This window comes from Erithacus rubecula (assembly GCF_903797595.1).
Source record: "Erithacus rubecula genome assembly, contig: SUPER_W_unloc_6, whole genome shotgun sequence".
NCBI classification, from domain to species: domain Eukaryota; kingdom Metazoa; phylum Chordata; class Aves; order Passeriformes; family Muscicapidae; genus Erithacus; species Erithacus rubecula.
In genome coordinates, this window is record NW_027636224.1 from 8020 (window position 1) to 21568 (window position 13549).

Consider the following 13549-nt stretch of genomic DNA (forward strand, 5'->3'; position numbering starts at 1 on the left):
CTTCTTTTGCCTTTAATTCTTTTTGTGCATAATTCAATTTCATTTGAGCCTATAAGGAATAAGCAAATATGGAACTGGATCTTCAAAGACAATCTTGCAGGTGCAAATTTAGAACACTTCACCACTTAGCACTATTCAATCTGTCCATGTAATTTATAAAATTTTCCACTGGTTGCAGATATGACAAAAACCAGCCTTAGCTTTTGAAAATAACAGCACAGGTTATTTGGAAACAAAAACATAGATCTTGTATTTAGCTATGGTAATATATTTGAACATGGACAGAGTCTGAGAAGAAACAAAGTAAAATAAGGTGGGATGCAGCTGTCCTTGTTACTCTACCAAGAAGAATTTCTCCTTAAGTGAGACAAGGGAAGTGAACTTTGGAAATTTAAACTCCGCTATCACCACTACTCCAGCAGAGGTTTTCTATCTTAAGATAAAACATGCAGTCTCTTTCAGTGATGTGATGAGCATACAGTTTAACTAAGGAGAAAATAGTTTCTTCTAAATTCTCCATTTCACAATCACAGGCATCTTTATTTTGATTCCATTAAAAATTGTAGAAATCTCTTTGATTGTATATCATGGACAACAGTCCTAATTTTTTCCTATTCAATACTACTGATCATTTGAGTACAGTGAATCCTACTTTATATCTCAAATGTCATTTTCTAATACTTCCTCGCAGCAATGCTATAGCATTTTCCTGTGCAAGGATATTCTGTTTATATTTTATCAAAGTTAGTTTAATGCATATGTCAAAATGCAAAATAACTTGCATAGATATTCTGCACATCTTTTAATTGATCTTTCAAGAATGTGTCAATTGGTTTTCAGACAATTTTCAAAAGCATGAAGGCAGGTCTGAGACAGGCAGAGGTTTTTTTTTTTAACTGTTTAGCCTCTGTTACTGCTTTGCTACTTTAATTTTTGCAGATCATCATCTGTCCTGAAAGAGTAGCTTCTTCACCATCCTTACTGCTGGACAGGCCAGCAGACACACCATTAAGATGCTGTTATACTGCAGCTAAAGCATGTGCATCTTTTTCACTTTCTTCCAGTAAAACATTTAGTTCTTTCTCTAGATTCTTTACTTCTTTCTCCTTTGACATTAATGCTTTTGAATCCTTCAGCAAAACAAAGAACAAAAATTTTTAAAAAACTCAGATAGAATCTGAGTCTATTACCTTGAAATTCATGTTGTTTAGGTGAGGACCAACAAGTATTTTCATCAAATCCAAAGGGTCATTTCTATGACCCTTTATCAGGTTTTGTGATCTTGCAATATGTCTTTGCATATGTTCAAATGTGTTATTTGCCCCATGAATGTACTGAATATATACAGAGATGAAATACAGGAAGTGGTAACAACTGCCCTAGAACTAGGAGAATTATCTTGCTCTTACCAATATCTAAAAAATGATCCTCCTGCATAAAAACCATTGATGGTCAAAAATATGCAAGGCAGAGATTTCTCATTTAATTTTAAGAGTAACATATGTCCAGAGAGCATAATTGTTTGAAGCTACAGGAACCTCTGCTGAGCTTAAGAGAAAATTTGGAACCATAAGGAGTTGCACTTGATTTGTATTTGCATCATGTCTTTTTCTAACGGGAACCTACTACCTATGCTGTACAAATTAAGAATGCCCTTAACATGTCTTTGCTTTCTTAAAGTAATTTTTGCCAATCACAGGATTCTTCATACCATAACATGAAAGATAAACCAGCTATTCTCAGAAACTGAATTAATTTAGTATGCAAAGAAAATTATATACAAATATCTTACCTTCTGCATACGTTACCAATTCATTGTACTTAACTTCTTCAGATTTTAAGTTTTGCTTCTTGAGATCAAGAGCACTTCGTGCTTTTCTATTAACTCTTTGATTTTCTGAGAGAGCAACTTCCAGTGCATGGAGTCTACCACCAACTTCCTACAATCAGTAATAAAGGAAATTTAATTTAGCCTCTGAAACCAATGCAGTATTTGTAATATTTCGTCTCTGTTCAGAGCTTTATGTAGAAGGAAATCTGACCAAGCAGGCAGTAGTCTCCAATACAAACAGGTCAGACCATCTCTTACCTCTGAAATCCAACCTAACTTGAAGGTACTATTGAAGAACCACATCACTCCATAGGATGGGAGGGACACTGCCCCTGTACAGAAGGTAGATTTAGACATAAAATGGGCCATCCTGTATCTCATCAAATTTACTGTCCCCAAAATTGAAGTCAATACTCATTATTGTCAAACAATACCTTACTTAATTTTCTTTTGAGACATCAACAAAAACAGAGAAAAAAGTCTCTGGTAAAAATTACCTTTGAATGCACAGAGTGGAAACATGAGGGCAAACAGCTTTTATGTTTCAGTTATTTTTCATTTGCATTTCAGACAAAAAAACCTTCTTTAAATGGATGTCTTCTAGACAAAGCCAACAATGAACTGACAATGAACAATGCATAATCCAAGCAACACACCAGAAGATAAAAATATAAGGGTATATTATCTATAAAAATAGTTCCAGTGTCTTAAAATTCTTTGTATTCAGGTGTCACGGTGTGACTGGGTTTGCCAGTTTTAATATATTTAATTTCTTTTAGAGATAGGATTTAGGAGTAGAGACAACGCAGGTTTAAAACTTAAAAAGGTAAAATAAGAAATTGATTAATAACACAACACAAAAAAACAAAATTCAGAATAAGATTCCTAGATTATTCCGTCCTCCCTTCATTCTACATTTCTTACCAACAAGATACAGAGAACACTTCAGTCAGTTAACCACCCAAATAATCAGTTCAGTTCACTTAAGACAGAATAGTTCCTTTTTTTAGTTATGGCTTAGGGAGTGTCTTCACCTTCACAGTCTGCATCCGCCGGGGACTTACAGAACAATGAATTTTCCTCCCATTCCCACAGTCCTTCCAGAGACGTGTTATGGGTTACGATGCACACATAGGGTACTACTTTTAAAGGCAGGCTGCTGAAAAACTAAATTTTCTTCATCTCCTTCTCTATCAAATGTCTCTGATTATATTCCAGTTCCAAAACAGAGAGCTCAATTTCCCTGAGGCAAAAAAAGTCTTCATCTCAAGCACCCATCCTCCCCAAGTGTATTTCACACTTTAAAGGAATTTTAATGAAGTCACAATCCCCTCATAGTCCCACAAAAAAGGTTTTCAGCTACTTATCAGTTGCATCTTTTCAATCTCTTCCCATCAGGAACTTTATCTTCATTCCACTGACTTCTGTGGACTCCATGCTTTATTCCTTCTCATTAAGGGGGTTCAGGAGATCGAGAATCTTATCCAGGCATTAAGAAGTTAAAATTGCATCCAGATCGTGAAGAAGCAACATGCAGTCGGTGCTGGAATCATGCAGATCTGGGGGCCACCAGGCCAGGGCCGGGGCTGCCCGGAGCCATGCAGTCAGGGAGGGGACGGGGGCCATGTGGCCAAGCCACGGCCCCGCCGAGCCAAGCCGGGGCTGGGCTACGGGCTCCCCGCAGAGCCGGTGCCGGGCCTGGGTGCCGGGCGGGGCCCTGGCCAGAGACCCCCCGCTTCTCTGGAAGCCAGAAGCCGAAAGAGAGGGTAGTTAACTTGGTCTACTGTGATTTGTGAAAGCGAAATAACTTTTCATTGGCTTCCCGAGCTGTCGATCACCAAATCAGCTCTCTGATTGGTGCCAGTAGCTCACAAGAGAAGCTCCCAAAGAAGAAGCTTCCGCCAACTTATGTGGACTCCATGCTTTATTCCTTCTCATTCAGGGGAGCTCAGGAGATCAAGAATCTTTTCCAGGCATTAAGAAGTTAAAATTGTATCCAGATTGTGAAGAAGCCATGCGGTCAGCTGGAGGCCTCTTCTGGCACATGGAGAGCCCAGCCGAGCCAAGCCAGGGGCCACCAGGGCCAGGGCCATTGCCTGAGACATGCAGCCATTGCCCGGAGCTGAGGGTGCCGGGCCGGGCTCCAGGCCATTCCCGGAGCCGGGCTGGGACCCCAGCCAGAGACCCCCCCGCACCTCCCGAGACCGGAAGACGAAAAAGCCCCAGAGTTAACTTGATCCTCTGTGATTTGTGAAAGCAAAATAACTTTTCATTGGTTTCCCAAGCTCTCCATCACCAAATCAGCTCTCTGATTGGTGCCAGCAGCTCACAAGAGAAGCTCCCAAAGATGGGAGAGTCCCTCCCACTCCTCAGCCTCATGGTGCTTTCCCTGAGGGGAAGCCACCCCTCCCCCCAAGCACGTAAAACCAACACATCAGGCATTCAGATGAGCACAACTCTGTTTTCATTTACCTTATCCTTTTCCATCTCCGCGATGTCCGCATTAACTTGTTTTACCTTCTGTTGAATTTCAGCCCTTGATTCCTGAAAATTCTCTACATAAGACTGCATTTCCTTTAACATATCAGTGGAGGGTACCTTTGTTTCTTCAGCCAGAACAAACTGATAAGCTATACAAAAGTGGCTTAAATGTTCTATCTCTCGCACTATTTTTTGGTATTCTAGATAGGATGTTCATTCCTAAACGGACAAAAAAAATAAAAAAGCTCTAAAATTTGATGGAAAAACAATGTTACATAAGAGTACTATAGAAATCTTGGAAGCACTCTAAACATTAGTATTTGTAACTAAGAGGAATAATTCTTCATGTTATTCTCAGCTAAAACAATATTCATATAATTGATTGTACACCAGAAATATTGCTTGACTTAGTTTTTCAAGAACTAAGGCACTTTTAAATCTATTTTTATCTAGCTCTCTTTTTTTCTTCCTTCTCCTTACATCTCTCTCTAGGATTTTCTGTAAGTCCAAAATGTCACATTTTCTGTATTTGGGAATATGACAAAATTCTCTCTCTTACAAGACTCCACTGAGCTTGAAAGCATGCTATTATTTTATCCAAAACATACTGGTTCAGGGTAGTTCAAAGTATTTTTTCAGTACTTGAAGGACCTACCTTACCACCCTTCTAATTTTTCCATACCTCTTTCCGTTTCTGTAGAGTTGGACTGATCTCCTCATTTAAGACCTAAGACACATAACAGAAGATTTATATTCTGATTTTACTGAACTCTGAACTTTAAACATGTCAACTTTAAGCATGGATATCTAGTTCCAGGTGCAGAAATGAAATATTCTACAAGTCAAAGTCAACATTAAACTAGTTGTTCAGTTATCTTTAACAAACATGAACGAAAGTATACTTTACAACATGTAGTACTGTTTGAATGCTTTTCAGTTTGGATTCCTTCTTTTCTATGGTTTTCTGGACAGCTATTTTCTTGCACTCATACATCTTAGTACCAGCTGCTTCTTCAATCATGGCTAAAATCTAAAATAAAGCAATGTAAAAAACTTTCATGTTTCTTCTTACATCAGATTGGTTCAATTAAGCTGAACACCTCACCTCCCTACAACCTTTTTATTGTCCCCCTCCCAACATATAGATTCTTATAATTCAAATCAGTTCAGTAAAACTTCAGACAAAAAAACTCCCGCAACTTTCCTACCTCTGGTGGCTTCATATATAGAACTTTGGTAATTTGTCCCTGGTGATAGAAAGATAAAACAAGAACAGTGCTTGTGTACCATGCAGTAGCAAAAAGAACAACAAAAACCAAAACCCCAAGCCCCCACTCCCTTTTATACATTATAAGTTCAAGCACTTTTAAAAACTTTTTACTACAACAATAATCTAGTTTCCTCAATTGTTTTGCTCTTCAAAGTTCAAATAAGCCATTCTTTCAGGTAATATACTTGAAATGGCCCTTACATCATATCTCAGGCTCATCCTCCACAGTCCTGATTACATCTTAAAGGAGTAATACAGGTATTTTTCCTAGAGTCTTACTGTTGGTAATGTTGAATAAGCTCCTAATCATAAATCAGTTTTTTTTGGTGATGCAGCTCATAAATAACAGGGAGAAAGAAAGTATGTAGAAAACTGTCCCCACCTTTGCCATCCACTTGGGAAAGTTCCATTTGAAACAATAAATCCTGCTCTGTTTTATTATTCCTTGCAAATATTTCAGGAATTTGCCTAGTCCCTTACAGTCTTCGCAATTTCTCAGCTTTCTTTTGATAATTGTGACTTAAGAAGGTATATATCTGTACTTCATTCAAGATACTGTCTAACACAGAGCACAAATAATAGAAAATAAAATCTGCCACATTAGAATATTTATGAAAGCAATATCTATCTGCTAAAGAGAAAAATATAGAAAATAAAATCAGAAGTTTGCTAACATGAGGGCCACACGTGAGGTCTTGTGCTACAAGATGTGTTTTAGGGTCAAACTATGCTGTACTGAAAATCTTAACTACTTAACAGACTTCATTTTTACTTTATAAGATGTCATTCTAATTAGGAAATTTAGTATTTTCCCCACTATCTTCCCTGTCTTAAACTTAGTGCAAGTCCTATTCTTTCTGGATTTTATAAAGATGCACGCAATACCTGCATAATGAGGAAGTGAGGGTTATTGACGCTGAGTCCAACGAAAAAGAAGAGATCCCGCACACAACTGTTGGCAGCATTCACACCATTGATAAGATACTTACTTCTTCCTCCAACAACAACCTGAAGAACAAAGACAAAAAAACTGCTTGGTTTCATGAGAATATAAACTGTAATAAAGAATACAAATTCTGAGTGGATCACACATTATATCTTTGCATACACATGTATGTGCATACTGTACAGAACATCAAACCAGAACTTGACATTTAAAATATTTAATTAAAATATAAGATTAGTCACTGAGGACAATACTGTCAAAAAACTTTCCAAAACCTCTACTTTAAAAAGCTAAACAATCAAAAAATAATCAGAAACCAAAGCCTCAACATCTTCATCAGAAAAAGAAAGGTTCCTTTGTTATTGGAGACCAAATTTAACACACAGTTCAGATATTAAGAGGAAATACATGAAAACAGAAAAAGTCGCAAGATAGAAAATTTTCATTTGCTTTATGAACATTTCTAGCTAGTACACTGGATCTGCTCCTGCAGTTTGTGTAACTGACTACATTGGAGAGGCAACATAGAAGCCTTGCCTCTACTGCAGAAACATGGTAAAAATATTTATAGGTTATGAAAAATTATAGATATTAAAGACTCGCCTGCCTAGTCACAGTAATCTCATCATTAGCTTCAAATCCCAGTGGACTTCGACTCTTGTCTGAATTATCAAAGATAATAGACACAGTTGCCTTTGTAATTCCAGCTTGCCCACTCTTATAAACTAGATCTTGCAAGTTGGAAGCTCGCACCTAAGTCCAGGGAACAGACAAATACTTTTTTAAAAGTAATTAACTTCACATTTTCATTGTACTACTGTAGGTTTTGGAGACATTAATGAAAAAAAATTAAGATCTAGCTGCATATTTATGAATTCATGTGAACTGACATATGGGAGCTGTAAGGTACTGTCATCATAAAACCACAACCAGTGTGTGCCAGTCTAGTTTTACTTATCCAGCTAAATTCCTGCATGAGGCCCCTGACAAACACTGAAAACATCTGTAAAAAAAGCCAGCTGACAGTAAATTTATTTAACAAGCATTTGTTTTTCACAAAGCAGTTGACAGGGAAATGATTTAGAAAGTGTTCCTTTGGAGGTCTGCTGGCTTGGTCTACAACTGAAGGAAGGTAGGGATGGGAAAGAATGGAAATTTAAAAATCACCTTCAGACAGAGATTAAAATTGATGTCAGAGCACACATTTTTTTATGATAATAAAGCAAATATATTATCATTTAAACAGCAGGTATTGCATGAAAACCACTTAAATTTTTTTTCTTATGAACCAGGTAGCCAGATTTTAAGACCCAATCCAGAACCAAAAACATTTCTTACAAGTGAGTAAATTAGTATCTTTGGACACAAAAGATCTTTGACTTGAAGTTGTTAGCTTTTAAATGGTTATTCTTAGTCTACTGTCTTAAGCCACATACTTTGTGTAACTGTTGTATGTGGATGAAGTTGTAACTCAACCTTAATGTAAAACTGAGCAACAATGACAGAGACCCAGATTTATGTAATGAAAAAGCCAAATAATGAAACTATTTCTTTCAAAGAAGCACAACTTCAGGTCTTCCATGGGAGGTTACTCACTGGAGTGACATAAAAAGTTGCTGACAGAAAAAAGACCTTTCTTCAATGTCCTGTCTCTTTACCTGTGATAGATTGCTGATTCCCAGCACAAAACAGATGGAGTCCAAGATTTTCGATTTGCTGCTACCATTAAAGCCAGTAATGGCATTGAATAATGGGTCAAAGTCATGAATTTCCATCCTCTGAGCATAGGATTTGAAACCTTCAAGGACAATTGACTTCATGTACATCTTCTCAGTGTTCCTAAGGGACCAGTTAAAGTATTCCTCTGAGAAGCTGTAAGAAAGGTATCTAGATTAAAATCCTATACATTTCAGAATACAGAAAAAAGAACAACCAAATGAGTCATACTGCCAAACAACTAGACCTGCGAGAAAATGGAAAGAACGCACGCCTTTTACAACAGAAATGTCATACGCTTATAAACTAAAAAAGCCAAGTAGACCACAGATCCAGGCAGCATCCCAACAATAACCGGTGTTTCAGCATTTCTAAGCGACATGCTTAGAAACACAAAGTTTATCGCGACACTCGGGTATAGACTCGCCACAAAACCACGGTTTGCCGCAAAGCTGGCCCGCCAGCGAAGGGGAAGGAAAAGCCCGGGCATTTCAGAACACGGCAGAGCATCCCTTTCCGGCTTGCAGAATTGCTGTACCTGCTCAGCCACACCGCCCGCGAGGGGTAAATCCCAGGGAAGCGGCAGCCTCGGCTCTGAGGCACCGCGAACAAGGAGCCATCAGAACCCCATCACCAGCCCTGCCGCCTTCATCGCGCTGCCCCCGCGGCCCCGCCAGTGACCCTGCTCCAGAGAGTCCTCCCTGCCGGTTCTTCTGGCAAATCGGCCGCGGGCAGCCCCGCTTCCCTCCCCGGTCCCGCTGCCCCACTCGCTCACCCCCGCCCAGAGCCGTTCCCCGATGCCCGCCATGACCAAATTTTGGCGCCGAGCGTCGCAGCCGTTAGGGGAGGTGTCTGATGGCGGCTGCCCCCGCCGGTCACCCGACCCGCCTTCCCTGGTGGAAGAGGGGCGGCGCGGGGCCGCGCTTGGCTCCTCCCGAGAGCGGATTGTGGTCGGAAGGGGCGGCAAGAAGCCCAAAGCAGGCAGAAACGGCGGGTATGGCGGGGAAAGGGCTCCTCCTGCTCTGATGGAGGCGGGAGTAGGCAGAAAATGGCGGGTGCCGGCCCCGTGAGGAGGATGGGGTAGGCGGGAAGGCGCCTGGGCGTTCGTGCAGCGGGGCTGAGGAGCATGGTCATTAACTCCAGGCTGTGCGAGAAGTGTCTTTGTACCTTCCTGGAATTATATTAAAATTAAGGAAGTGCTGTTCTATACTTTCTATAAGCATTCCTACTATGCCACCCCCACCCCACTCTGCATCCTCCCCCTCCAAAAAGAAGAAAGAAAAAAAAAATAAGAGCCATCTATGCCTTTTCAAATCTATTGCTGTAATTTACATAGACATTCTTCCATTCAAACAGAATTATGAGAACATGCTCAAAATGTGTGAGTGCGTGTTACTGGAAGTGAAGCACGGAAATAAACTTCACAACCTATAAAGTTGTGGAGTAGGTACGTATTTTATTCAGCGCTGGACGCAGGGGGAGAGCATCTTCCCAAATCCTGTGTACCTTACCTGTGAGGGAATGGTGACCTTTTTGTTCGTTGTAAGATAGGTTATCTTGAAACCCGGACATGCAGGCTTAAGATAAGTAATCTTGAAGCCCGGGTATGCGGGCTGGTCTGTGGGTATGTGATTACTGATTACTTAGGCTAGCACAATAACCAAACGTCTTAGTAATTTTTTTTTTAGGAAAACAAGCAACCAAAGGAGCAAGCAGAATGAGCCGGAAAGATGAATCAGCAAGAAGGGAAGAACTTAAAAGGGGGACTTGCGACTCGATCAGGCGTGGCAGTTTTGTGGAGCGGAGTCTCCCTGCCACCCAGCGCTGCAATTTGCCTTTGACGTCTGTACTCAATAAATTTTTCAAATTGGCTTTGAGTATGGCCCTTTGTGCTCATTTATAACAATTTGGTGCCGTGACTCGGATCGAGATTGGGTAAGGGGGATTTCCCGTCTGTGGGAAGGCGCGCCCCACCCTCTTGGTGGTCCCAAGGGACGGGAGCCCCCGCTCCCACCTCGACCGACGAACCTAAAACCAGAAGGCAAAAGCAAAGGAGGAAAGGGCCCGGTTGACCCCTTAAATTTTGTGCACAAAGTCCGGACGAAGACGCGGGACGCGTAAGTAAAAGGGGATCCGTTCGGGCGGGGTCGGGATCCCGGAGTGCGGCGACGTGGTGTGTGACTGAGAGGGGAACTGGCAGCCAGATTCCCCAAGCGAGTGCAGACCCTTAGTAGTGCGGTTCCCATTGACCCGCGAGGGCTTAAGCCACGAAACAGGGGAAGCGAAAGTGACTTTTTGTGCGAATGAAGGCACTCCGGAGGAATGGGACAGAGGAAGAGTAAGCCTCCTGCAGGGATTAAACTCCCACCTGTACCAAGGGACAATCCCTTGGGGTTTTTATTAGATAATTGGGAACATTTTCCGGACACAGGGGGGAAGGATAAGGCTAGGATGATATACTATTGTGTAGAGATATGGGGTGGAAAGGAAATCTCAAAGGGTGTGTTTTGGCCAGTATTTGGGTCTTCCGAGGACTGGGTGAAGCAAAAACTAAACATTTGGGTAAATACAAAGAAACCTTTTCACCTGAAGGAGAGTGAATATGCTAAGGTGTGGGTGGGCCGCCCAGAGGTGTTTATTTTTAAACTAACAGAAAAATCTAGCGAGAATAAGGAGACGATGATAGCCCCTCCCCCATAGCGGTGCGGGAAAGTAGAGGGCAAGATCAGGGAAAGATGCAAAAAGAGCCTATAAGAGAGTTTGGGGGTCCGAGAGATTCAAGGGAGAGGCAAGACCAGAAGGTGTGCTTTTACTGTGAAAAGAGAGGACATTTCAAGAGGGAATGTTGAGTTCGAATTAGAGATGAGAAAATTCAAAGCAGATTAGAGGGGTCAGAGGCTCTATTTAATGGGGACCCGGAAACAACAAAAAGAGCCCTTGATAAAACTGAGAGTGGGTCCCCATGACCAGGAGATAACCTTTTTGGTCGACACGGGTGCAGAAAGATCTACCATTCAATTTTTGCCCAAGGGATGCACTCTGTCTAAAGAAACCGCCACTGTGGTGGGGGCAAAAGGAGAACCTTTTGAAGTAAGGGTGATAAAAAGGGTGACGGTGGAATCAGAATCAAAGATAGGAATAGGGGACTTTTTACTAGTACCAGAATCTGATTATAACCTATTAGGAAGAGACATGATCATAGAATTAGGAATTCAAATAGAAGTAGTGGAAAAGGAATTACAAATTAGGCTTTGCCCCCTTAGACAAGAGGAGGAGGACAGAATAAGTCCTGATGTGTGGTACAACCCAGGAAGCGTTGGACAACTGAAAATAGCCCCATTCACGTAAAAATTAAGAATCCTGAGGTCCCCGTGAGAATAAAACAATACCCCATTTCCCTAGAAGGAAGGAGGGGACTAAAACCTGAGATAGAAAGACTACTAAATAGGGGGCTGCTGGAGCCTTGTATGTCTCCTTACAATACACCTATACTTCCTGTCAAAAAGACGGATGGGTCGTACCATCTAGTACATGATTTGAGGGAGATAAACAAATGGACCATAGCAAGGTTTCCTGTTGTAGCAAACCCCTACACCCTTTTGAGCAAGCTAGGACCTGATAATTTATGGTATAGTGTAGTGGACTTAAAGGATGCCTTTTGGGCCTGTCCCCTCGATGAAGCAAGCCGGGATTACTTTGCTTTCGAATGGGAAAACCCTGATACAGGAAGAAGACAACAGCTTAGATGGACAGTGTTACCCCAGGGGTTTACGGAATCTCCAAACTTGTTTGAACAGGCACTGGAACAGATCTTACAAGATTATCAAACTAGGCCGGGGGTGACCCTGATACAATATGTGGATGACCTATTGCTGGCAGGGAAATTGGAGGAGGACGTAAGAGAAGAAAGTATCCGGCTATTGAATTTTCTGGGACTTAAAGGGCTGAAAGTTTCCAAAGCCAAACTTCAATTTGTGGAGGAGGAAGTCAAGTATTTGGGACATTACTTGAGAAGGGTAGAAAAGAGAATAGATCCCGAAAGGATCCAAGCAATTGTGGCATTGCCAATACCAAAGAATAAAAGACAAATTCGCCGAATTTTAGGACTTACTGGGTATTGTAGACAGTGGATTGAAAACTATAGCAGCAAGGCCAGATTTTTGTATTACAAATTAACACAAGAAGGGTTGTTAAAATTGAGCCAAGAGGACACAGACAAACTCCAGGATTAAAAGAGAGCTTGGTCCATGCCCCAGAAGAAGGTATTGCTTTTGGGGTGCTTACTCAGGACTGGGCGGGGAGGAAGAAGCCAGTGGCATATTTGTCAAAAATTTTAGATCCAGTGAGTAGGGGGTGGCCCACATGCTTGCAAATTGTAGTGAGATGGACTCTCTTGGTTGAAGAAGCTAGAAAAATTACCTTTAATAGTAGCCTAAAGGTGATGTCTCCTTATAATATCCGGAGTGTGATGCAACAAAAGGCAGACAAATGGATCTCTGATGCGAGACTTTTAAAGCATGAGGGCATTCTAGTAGAAGCCCCTGATTTAACACTTGAAACTACCACCTTACAGAACCCAGCTGCATTTTTATATGGGGAACCGGAACATCAACCCCTAACCCACGATTGCGTAGCAACCATTGAAGAGCAAACAAAGATTAGGCCTGATTTGGAGGAAGAGGAGTTAGAAGATGGTGAAAGATTATTTGTAGATGGATCCTCTAGGGTGATTGAAGAAAGAAGGAGATCGGGATACGCAATTGTGGGGGGTTCCGACCTGCAAGTGATAGAGTCAGGTACTTTAGATAAATCTTGGTCTGCACAAGCATGCGAGTTGTATGCCATATTAAGAGCCCTAAAACTCCTCAAGGGAAAAGAAGGGACAATATATACTGACTCCAGATATGGATTTGGGGTGGTACATACCTTTGGAAAATTATGGGAAGAAAGGGGCTTGATCAATTCACAGGGGAAAGACCTAGTGCACCAGAAGCTAATAGTTGAAGTATTGCAGGCTTTGAGGGGACCTAGGAGAGTGGCCGTGGTCCATTTAAAAGGACACCAACGGGGGATAGATTTCAAAAGCAGAGGAAATAATGCAGCGGACCAAGAAGCTAAGTAGGCAGCCTTAAGAGAGATGGTCCTAAAAGAAAAAGGGGGGCAAGAAAACCAAGAAGTACATAATGAGGAAAGTACTAACATAATTTTTACTAATGAGGAAAAGGAAAAATTAAGGAAAATGGGGGTTAAGGAGAAGTCAGGAAAATGGATGCTAGAGGATGGAAAATGTATTCCACTAGCCTTG

At 41.3% G+C, this 13549-nt stretch overlaps 1 long non-coding RNA gene across 1 annotated transcript; it reads right to left on the bottom strand.

Annotated features, from left to right (window-relative positions):
* Positions 1 to 4300: 4300 nt before the first annotated feature.
* LOC306814109 lies at positions 4301 to 6587 on the bottom strand. Its single transcript, XR_013777095.1, has 5 exons — positions 6468 to 6587; positions 5521 to 5559; positions 5232 to 5342; positions 4995 to 5039; positions 4301 to 4531 (listed from the first exon to the last, which is right to left on the bottom strand). It is a non-coding gene; the product is annotated as an uncharacterized lncRNA (long non-coding RNA).
* Between the last annotated feature and the right edge of the window lie 6962 nt (positions 6588 to 13549).